This window comes from Coffea eugenioides, chromosome 11 (genome assembly GCF_003713205.1).
Source record: "Coffea eugenioides isolate CCC68of chromosome 11, Ceug_1.0, whole genome shotgun sequence".
In the NCBI taxonomy this organism is placed as follows: domain Eukaryota; kingdom Viridiplantae; phylum Streptophyta; class Magnoliopsida; order Gentianales; family Rubiaceae; genus Coffea; species Coffea eugenioides.
In genome coordinates, this window is record NC_040045.1 from 35777098 (window position 1) to 35787106 (window position 10009).

Sequence of the window (10009 nt, forward strand, 5' to 3'; positions counted from 1 at the left end):
ATATTTTTATAAACACGCACCACAACTTACTTTTATCCTGGGTTTGTTAGGACATAGAATAAGAGATGGGCTATTAAAGTTAAACTTTGTCTACAAAAATTCAAAATTTCAATGTAAAGTTTCCTAAATTCAGCAGTTTGGTGACACCTCTATTTTTTTTTTTTTTGGCATACTTATCTTATGCTTTAAGGCACAAAATAGAAAAAGCCCATTATCTAATTCACGTGATGTGGATAGAATTTGTGCATGTATCAAATTTATGATCATATAAATGCATAGGATATATGTTACTCATCCTATTTTTATCCCTCTTCCAAAAGATACAGCGCCATGCAAATGCATGCATGGCTTAAATCTAGTCTTACCTTATTATCGCAAATTTAGGCTATGGGATTTTAGGATTAAAAACATTACGCGAGAAATAAATCTAATTAGCTTTTCATGTTGTTTTTTGGACAACTTAACATGAAGAAAGTCGATAAAGGGTCATCCGTATGCTCACCAAAATCTTATTCTCTCCTGGTAATGTAGCAGTTTTTTTTTATGTACCAAATAAAAAGTTGGCAATTTACATTTCTTTATGACTGTAGTACTACTTTGCTGAAAACAGCATATGTATGATACAAGGCTTCTTTTATTTTGTGCAAAAGTTTATGCTGATAATAACTGATTGATGCTGGATAGCCATTATTTGGCCAAAAATTATTTGTTTGTATTACAAACACAATTTTCAATATGCTTTTTTATCTTCCTAATCATTTTTTGTTATTTTACATACATCACATCACAAAAAGTATTACAATAATTATTTTAAATAATATTTCAAATAATCTCCTATCCAAACACTAACCAAACAACTTTAGTTTGATCAATCAATCCTTGCATATTCCACCCAAAAAGAAAGCCTTGCATAAAGGGACAAAGAAAAGATAGGCAGGAAGCTGCCATGAGCTTGATGCTTTTGTACCATTGCTTTGAGCTCAAAACTTGCACTCCAAGCAACTAAAAGAGACTTGATCGTACAATAAATCAATAAAATCACTATTCATCTGTCAATTATTCACCATCGATTCCCTGGCTATAAGAATCTATAATTGCTTTAGTTGGCCTTCATTACATCAGAATTCAAAAGAAGAAAAAACTTTGACACAAAATTGTAGGCCCATGAATGCCATTTTTTTTTCCAACAATAGCACTAGTCGCCAAAAGTAGTCAATCGTGATCATCGGACAACTTTGGAGTCAAAAAGTCTTGGTCTTCGTTAGAAGGTTCATTTTGATCACTTCCAATTTGCCAATGCAATTTGATTCATTAGAAAGGCATCTGCCAATCCAAATTAATAATAGCATCCCTCCATGAATCAACATTTTATTTTTAATTCGTCTTCCAACAAAAGGTATGTACTAGTTTTTGATAACTCTAAATAAGATTATTTTAATTTGAATAAGACATTAATTGTTTTTCATTTTGAGTGGAGGTGTTATTAATATATAGTGCTGATAGATGTCTTAGTGACACTACTAATTTTTCATATGCGTTTTATTTATATTTCTAGATGTCGATGCCAACTTTCGAAATTGTACTAAATTTTATTACTAGATAAAATAATTCATCTCAACAGTATGAACATAATGGGAACACAATCATCGAATTGATCATGATTTGCATCAATTAAGAATACAACATTTTGTTTGATGATAAATTGTTCGAAATTTTTTTTTGGAATAATTAGTCTAATAGTTTTCTCGTGATATGATTATATGTGAGATAAAATCAGATAGTTTGAAAGATAAAAGGATAATTGGAATCTATTTGTAAAGCAAATAGAACTTTTTTTCCCTATAAATCACATATCCAAACACATGTTGACGAGCACGGGGTATGCGTATAACAATTAAACTCAATCCGCGGTCAATTTTTATATTTATAAATTTCTAAATACCCCACATGCGATTTTTCGTAAGTATATAAATCGTGAGCGAGTATAAGGTATTAATGGTTGATCCCTCAAAGAAGACAAACGACTAATGGCACTACTAAAGTTTCTCTATTATTTAGACTATCAAAAAATTAAAATAAATAAATTAAGCTATAAATGGATAGATAAATGCAAATAAAAGCTCCTCGGGTAATAGGATTCTTACCTATTCATGCTAGTGCAACTCCCTAACCAAATGAGTACCAAAAGCTTAGCTAAGTTATCGCATAATTTCCTAATATACGTGATACCAGCTTTCGCCGGTGTACTGACTATACCTATAGTTAATTTATATCTACTTTCGTGGTTATGAATTCAACTACAAGTTCATTAGTTTCTATGAAATTACAAGGAACAAAACCACAAAGGTGTACCTCAACTTTTGTGAGTGTACTCCCTAAGTTTAATACTTCTATGAACTAGCGTCAAATTTCAATTCTCATTGCAAATCTAACACTTTTGAATAATCATAATCAATGGCGAGTTAATCATGATTATAAGAGCAAAAGTACTAAGTAACTCAATTAAGATAATAGCATCAATTATCTAAGAAATCAACACTAAACAATCATAGAAAATTCAACCAAATACCTAAGCTGTATGCTTTAAAATAACATTACAAACACAAAATCCAAATCTTGCGTTAACAAATTTGGAGTTCAATACAAAGATAAAGATATGGAAAGAAGAGAAAACCCTTATCACTAGAACTTCTTGAACCTCTCATTCTTCATCTCCCTTGGCCTTATTGTTGAGTCAATACAAGAATGGATAGCCACAATTAGTCTATACTACACTATCCTGCACTAAAACAGGATAAAAAAAGAGAATTACATTTATTAAGGGCCTGTGTCTTGCCTCGAAGGGGCAAGACACAACCCTTTGGTTGTTTTTCTTCTTTCTCCAAATTCTCTCTTCTCTCAAGCTAAATTGAACTCTTCTCCTCAAACTAGAAGAACTATGTAGTATATATTCTTGGTCTTCAAGAGCTAATCTCTCTCCTCAATAATATGTTTCTTTGTTGTTAAAAGTCAACAAAAGAAACTCTTAGATCCTCCAAAAGTTGGTACAAGTTGTCCTTTTGCATCTTGCCCGAGATAAAGAAAGAAGCAAGAAACATGCAAGTTGGCAACTTGCAGCTGCCAGGAATGCCTTGGATGAATCCCTGGAGGGATTCTCCCAAGGATTGTGTAGAGCATCTACAAAATGATTTCACTGGCTCCAAATCATGGGAGAAACTTGATAAGTATATATTTTACATACTTTAAGTACGTTTTATTAATTAGTTTTAGTGTGTTTTATTTACTTTTATAGTTAATTAACTAAATTTCTAGTGAAAATATGCATTTTGTGGTTTAAGTGTGAAAATTGCATTCTATGGATAATAATGGTGAAAACTTCACGTTTTTATAGGTTTAATAATTCAATCATCAAATTGAGTGAATTAAGAAGATAATTGGATGATTATTGATGATTTGAAGTGATAAAAAGAAAACATGAAGTGCAAAACATTCAAAGAATGAAATGCAAGTTTTCCAGCTTTGACACCTTGTGATATTTCGATTATATCTTGAGTTACAAGTATTGGATTGAGATGATTATTGAACCATTTGGAAGTAAGAGAAAGATCTATATTTGGTATGAAGACATCGAATTCCAGTTCAATCATTTTCATATTCAAAAAGTCGAAATACAGAAGTGCAACTCTGTTGTCGAAAGCTAAAACAGAGATTCGACTAGTTGAGGGTATTTTGGTTATTTTGCAGTACATAGATTTGGAGATTCTTAAGGCATTGAAAGATAACTCAAAGGGCTAGAACTTTCATGTTTTGTACAAGAGTTAGTTCGGCCTCCATCATCAAGAAAATAGCAGTTTAAATGGTGCTAAATTCACAGAAGTTAAAACGCGCAACCCATGAATACGTGGCTTGAACTCATGTATTCCAAGCTCGCGTATTCCTCAATTCCGGTTGCAACTTGCTCTGCAACTTGTGTTTTGTTCACACACAAGCTTTTTGACCTATTTTCCTACAAGAATATCGGTGAAAATAGCCCAAGGTTGCTGCAAAAGAAGCTTTATAACTCAAATCTAGCTTGTTTGTGGGCTCAAGAGGAATCTTAAGATGATTTAACACTTTGTCTTTTGCATGGAATTCCTCTATAAATAGCAGCCTTGTAGGACATTTTAACAACTTTGGAAGGCTAGAGAAACCCCACAAAAAATGTAGTCTTCACCAGTTTTTCTAAGTTCATTAGTTTATGTAGGTTAGTATAGTTTGTATCATGCTAAGCAAGGATGATGATTGAGGTTTGAAAATGGAGAAGATGTTGCACACATGTGACAAGAGATTCCATCTCTTTAACTCTTTAACTCTTGTAATTGAATCTTATGTTTAGTTATAATACAAGTATGGTCTTTTCTTTTTTGTTTTTCATGTTTAGTTAAAATTTATACCTAGAGTTATGGATGAACTTTCTATGTCTTGTTAGTGATGTTTACTTGATTATTTGATGATATTATTTTGAGCAAGTTATTTATCACTTTTGCTTTTCTAATCATGATTAACCGGCTATTAGTTGTGGCTATCTAAAAGTGTTAAATTTGCAATGAGAATTAAAATTTAGCACTTGATAAGAGGTTATTTTACGTATTTTTAAGTGCATTTTATTAGTTAATTTTGAGTTGATTATTTAGTTTTATAAATAAAATAAAGAGGTTTTTGGTAAAATTATATATTTTTGGTAAAAGTGGATAATATTTGCATTTCTATTGATTTTAATGGTTAAAAACTTCATTTTTTATGCAGGAATGATGATTCAATCACCAAAGGATGTCAAAATGAGGAAAAATAGAGATTTGGTGATTGAATTCAAGTGGCAACAAGAAGAATGAAAGTGAAATGTCTCAAGTGAGGAAATGCAATACAAGTCAGTTTGGACACTCTTCAGTATTTTGACCATATCTGGAGCCTACACTTTATCGGCATTGAGGGTGATCTTTATACCATTTAAAAGCTTAAGAAAGAGAACCTACAATTCTATGAAGACATCGAAATTCCATTTCTGCCATCTTCATGGGCAAAACGTTGGAACTACAGAAGCTGCATTCTGTGCGTCGGAAGTTAAACAGAGGTTTGAACAAGGTTGACAGTATTCGATCATAATTCCAGGCTTACAATGCTCGATTTGGATGATTCTTGTAAGCATTGGAAGCTAACTCAAAAGGGCTAACAACTTTTGTGTTTGAACAAAGGCTAGTTTGGCCCTTTATCATGAGAAAAATCGCAGTTGAAATTAAGGCCAGAGTGAAAACGCGAGTAGAAAAAACGCGAGTTTATTACCGCCGTTTCGTGTAGTAGGCGCGTTATAGCCGAAATTCTGCAATTTGACCTCAGTTCAATTCTCTTGTGTGCATACCACTTTCCAGATATAAGATGCAAGGGAATTCGGTGCACATGCTTCTGCAATAAAAGAGAAGACCAAATGAGTGTGGACAAAAGGAAACATCATATCTTTGACTTCTTTTTACAAAATCTGAGTGGAGGAAATTATGAAGTGAGAGGAATGGAATTTCTACCACCTTTTATGCAGAAATACAGGGGAGAAGCCTGGATGACCAGACGTAGCTAGTTTTCCTTCTTGCAACAAGTTTTCTCTCTAGTTAAGAGTTCTTAGAGAAGCATTTAGAGTTTTGACTTGTAATCATATTGTGCAAGAACATAGCAGGAATTGGAGAGTTTCACCTTCAATTGGCTAAGCTTTCTTTTATCTTTCTTATACTTGTACTTTATGATGTTTTGCATTAATAAACTTGTGAATATGAGTGTTTTATCATTCATGAGTAGCTAATTTTCTTTATCTAGGGAGTAGATGAAACTTATGGCCAAATGATATGAAGTGATTGTTATTCATTCTTGTTATGTCTTGTATTAACTTATCTACTTTTGTATGTTGGATTACTTGTTGTTGCTTGATCACCAATAGCAGGTTTTTATAGTTTTAAATTTTTATTCATTGAGAAATGGTAAAAATAATGTAATGACACAAGTAGAACTTGAGTTGTATATTCATGAGAATAGAAATACGTTCAAGTGGATGAAATCTGCATTTCATGTGTGAATAAGAACAGATTTAGTATTTACCAAGAGATTAGGACAAACTAATCTGTTTTAACCCATTATTATCATGAGAATGTGATTCTGGTATTTCTGGAAATGAATCCTTGGTTAAACAAGAGCAGTAACAAGTGTTGAATTAATTAATTTTAGATCTTTTGTGTCATAAATGGAATCTACATCCCTAGATCTAAATATTTAGTGAATTACTCTGCCCTTGGAGATATTGCATTTATGCTAATTTATAGATTTTTGTTTAGTTGAATTAAAATCTGAAGTTTTTCTGCTTCAAATTAAATTTGTGAGTCTAAATATAGAGTAATATTAGTATCTAATAATGTTGTTTTAAATTGCTCGCTCGTGGATCGCCCGAAATAACACATCTCGTACCTACAATTGCGACCGTGTATACTTGCAGTACCAACGGTGTAAAATTCGAAATTAAACTGTGCACTTAAAGTAAAAACCCGTCGAGTTTTTGGCGCCGTTGCCGGGGAGCGGCAATATTAGAGCCTAATCAACTCTATTAATTTAGACAGATTTATTTTTATTAGTTGAGCTGATTATATTTAATCTTATATTGTAATCAGTTTTTGACAATTGAAATTGCATAATATCTCTTATTTCTGTTTGTAGTGTATGCACCGGGCGTCCCGGGAAGTTACACCTTTCGATCCAGAAATTGAGAGGACACTACGTAGACAAAGGAGGCACACACAACAGCAAGAGGAACAAGAGATTTGGCAACCGATAGAGGACATTTTGATAGAACTACCATTTGAAGAAGAAATGGCGGAAAATGACCAAAATAGGCGAGTTCTACGAGATTATACTCTACCGGGAACACAAGGATCTCAAACAAGCATAGTAAGGCCTACGGTAAATGCTAACAATTTTGAGATTAAACCATCACTTATCCAAATGGTTCAACAATCTCAATTTGGAGGTAATGCAGTAGAAGATCCTAATACACACTTAGCTACATTCTTGGAAATTTGTGATACAATTAAAATGAATGGAGTTAGTGATGATGCTATAAGACTAAGGTTGTTCCCATTTTCATTGAGAGATAAGGCCAAACTTTGGCTACACTCTCATGCTCCTAATACTTTCACTGGATGGGATGAACTATCAAAAGCATTCTTAAATAAGTATTTTCCACCAGGTAAGACTGCTAAGTTTAGAATGGATATCACTGGTTTTAGTCAAATGGAAGGAGAATCATTATATGAAGCATGGGAAAGGTTTAGAGATTTGCTTCGGAAATGTCCACATCATGGACTGCCGGAATGGTTAATCATACAAACCTTCTATAATGGTTTAGTTTTTTCTACTAAAACTATGATCGATGCAGCCGCAGGTGGAGCTTTAATGGGTAAATCACCCCAAGAGGCTCATAATTTGATAGAAGAAATGGCAGCAAATAACTACCAATGGGCCAATGAGAGAGGTAATACAAGACGTCACGCAGGTATGATCGAAATGGACACTCTCAATATGTTGAGTGCTCAAATGAATAATGTGATGAAATTGCTAAGTAGACAAGGTGGAGTTGGTCCAAGTTCATCTAATGCACATGTAGCATGTTGTTCTATATGTGGAGGTGAACATGATAGTAATGAGTGTGTTGATTCTGAACAGGTACAATTCGTCAATAATTACAACCGAAATGCTCCAAATAATCCCTATTCGAATACTTACAATCCGGGGTGGAGAAATCATCCAAACTTTGGATGGAAAGATCAAGGCAATCAACAAAGGCCAACCAATCCGCCGGGATTTCAACCAAGGCAACCACAGGCTGAAACTAAACCAAGTTGGGAGATCGCGGTGGAAAAACTTGCTAAGGTGACTTCGGATAGATTCGAGCGAGTTGAGGGGCGGTTGGACCAATTAGCTGGGATGTACAGAAACTTGGAGGTTCAATTGGTCAAATTGCCAATGTGATCAACAATAGAAACCTGGTGAATTACCAAGTAAAACCGAAGTGAATCCGAGAGAGCATGTCAATGCAATCATTCTTAGAAGGCGGTAAAACGGTTGAGGGATTCGATTTTGAAAATTCAGGTGGTGAAAAAGACAAGAAGCAAGCAATTGAAGGGGAGCAAGAAAGTCAAAATGATCATGTTATCATTGATATTGATGCACTTCATCCCAAATTAAATTCTAATGTGATACCTTTTCCTCACAGGTTGAAGAAAGATGGACAGGATCGGGAGTTTGAAAAGTTCTTCAAAATGTTTAAACAATTGCACATTAACATTCCTTTCATTGATGCTATAACACAGATTCCCTCTTATGCACGTTTCTTGAAAGACATCATGTCAAAGAAGAGGAAAATTGTAGATAATGAGATGATAGCATTAACGGAAGAGTGTAGTGGCATTGATTAAGAATAAACTCCCTCCTAAATTGAAAGATCCGGGAAGTTTTTCTATTCCTTGCACTATTGGTCAATTGCATTTTTCTAATGCTTTATGTGATTTAGGTGCAAGTGTGTCACTTATGCCGTTATCGGTTGCCCGGAGATTGGGACTTCAAGAGCTAAAAGCTACCAATATTACATTGCAATTGGCGGATCGGTCAATCACACGTCCCATGGGTATTTTGGAAAATGTGCTCATAAAGGTAAGACAATCTATAATACCTGTGGATTTTGTTGTCTTAGATATTGAAGAAGATGTGAGAATGCCAATTATTCTAGGACGACCGTTTTTAGCCACTGCACGAACTATGATTGATGTAGAAAAAGGTAAGCTTATATTACGGGTTAATGGTGAGGAATTGGAATTCAATTTGGAAAATAAAGAAGGGAATATAGAGCCTACTGCTCTTGTTTCTAATATGCCATATGATGAAAAGGTTAACCAAGAAAGGACCGAAGAAGTTAAATTTATAAATGTCCTTGGTACTAACTTTCATGGTGTAGGAACAAAGGAGGAGAAGATAAGGATGGAAGTTGGCTTAATAAATTCTCCATTCCATGAAGAAAATGGTGAAAAGTTGAGCCAATTCAGAAAAGACAAGCAAAATCCACTCCAAGGTGAAGTTGAGCCTCTCTATGACAAGTCTAATATTCCTCCTTGGCATTTGAGGAAATTGGACTATGAAGATCAATGCATGGTTCACCACATGGTGGATTGGTTCGGGAGTTTCGACCCATGGGGAGAAAATCTCTCTCTAATGCTCTAAAGTGATTCAACTTTTTCAGTCGAGCCAACGACTATAAACAAAAGCGCTAATTGGGAGGCAACCCAATATTTAGGTTATATTTGTTAACTTGGTGTGATTTTGTGGTTTGAATCAATGTTTTAGCTAAATTGTTGTTTTTGTAATGTAGGGTTGGCAATTGAAGGCAAGGATGACCAATTGAGTACAAAAAAGGCGAACTTTGATCAAACAACTCAACCCCTCGATTTGCGTTAAAGGTGCTTTTGATTCATTATAAAGGGGTAAAATGCATGTTTTTAATGTTTTACATTTGTTCCAGTCATTAAAATTGGCAAACAAATGATCTATGATGCATTTTGAGTCATTGGGGTACCTTTTGTAATTTTTCAAAAGTTGAAATTCTGCTAAAAATCGAAGCAGAAAACGCGTTTTCCAAGAAAACGCGACTACAAGTCGCGTTTCTCAGAATCGCGTTTTCAATTCTGCGCTTGCAGAACAGAAAACGCGCCTTTAAAATGCGACTTGAAGTCGCGTTTTGGAGGAAGTCGCGTTTTCTCGCCTGAGCAAAACTGGAAAACACGACACAGATAAACGCGACTTTAAGTCGCATTTTCATACGTAATCGCGTTTTCAATTCTGCGAGATTTGTGCAGAAAACGCGTCTTTAAAAACGCGCGTTGAAGGCGCGTTTTTAGTCGCGTTTTCGGTTCACTTTTCTGCTTCAAAAACGCGATTTCCAGAACAT

General features: G+C 34.4%; 1 non-coding gene across 1 annotated transcript; it reads right to left on the reverse strand.

The window, feature by feature from the left end:
* Positions 1-7269: 7269 nt before the first annotated feature.
* Positions 7270-7376, reverse strand: LOC113754651. The gene has a single exon (XR_003465329.1). It is a non-coding gene; the product is annotated as a small nucleolar RNA R71 (small nucleolar RNA).
* Positions 7377-10009: the final 2633 nt, after the last annotated feature.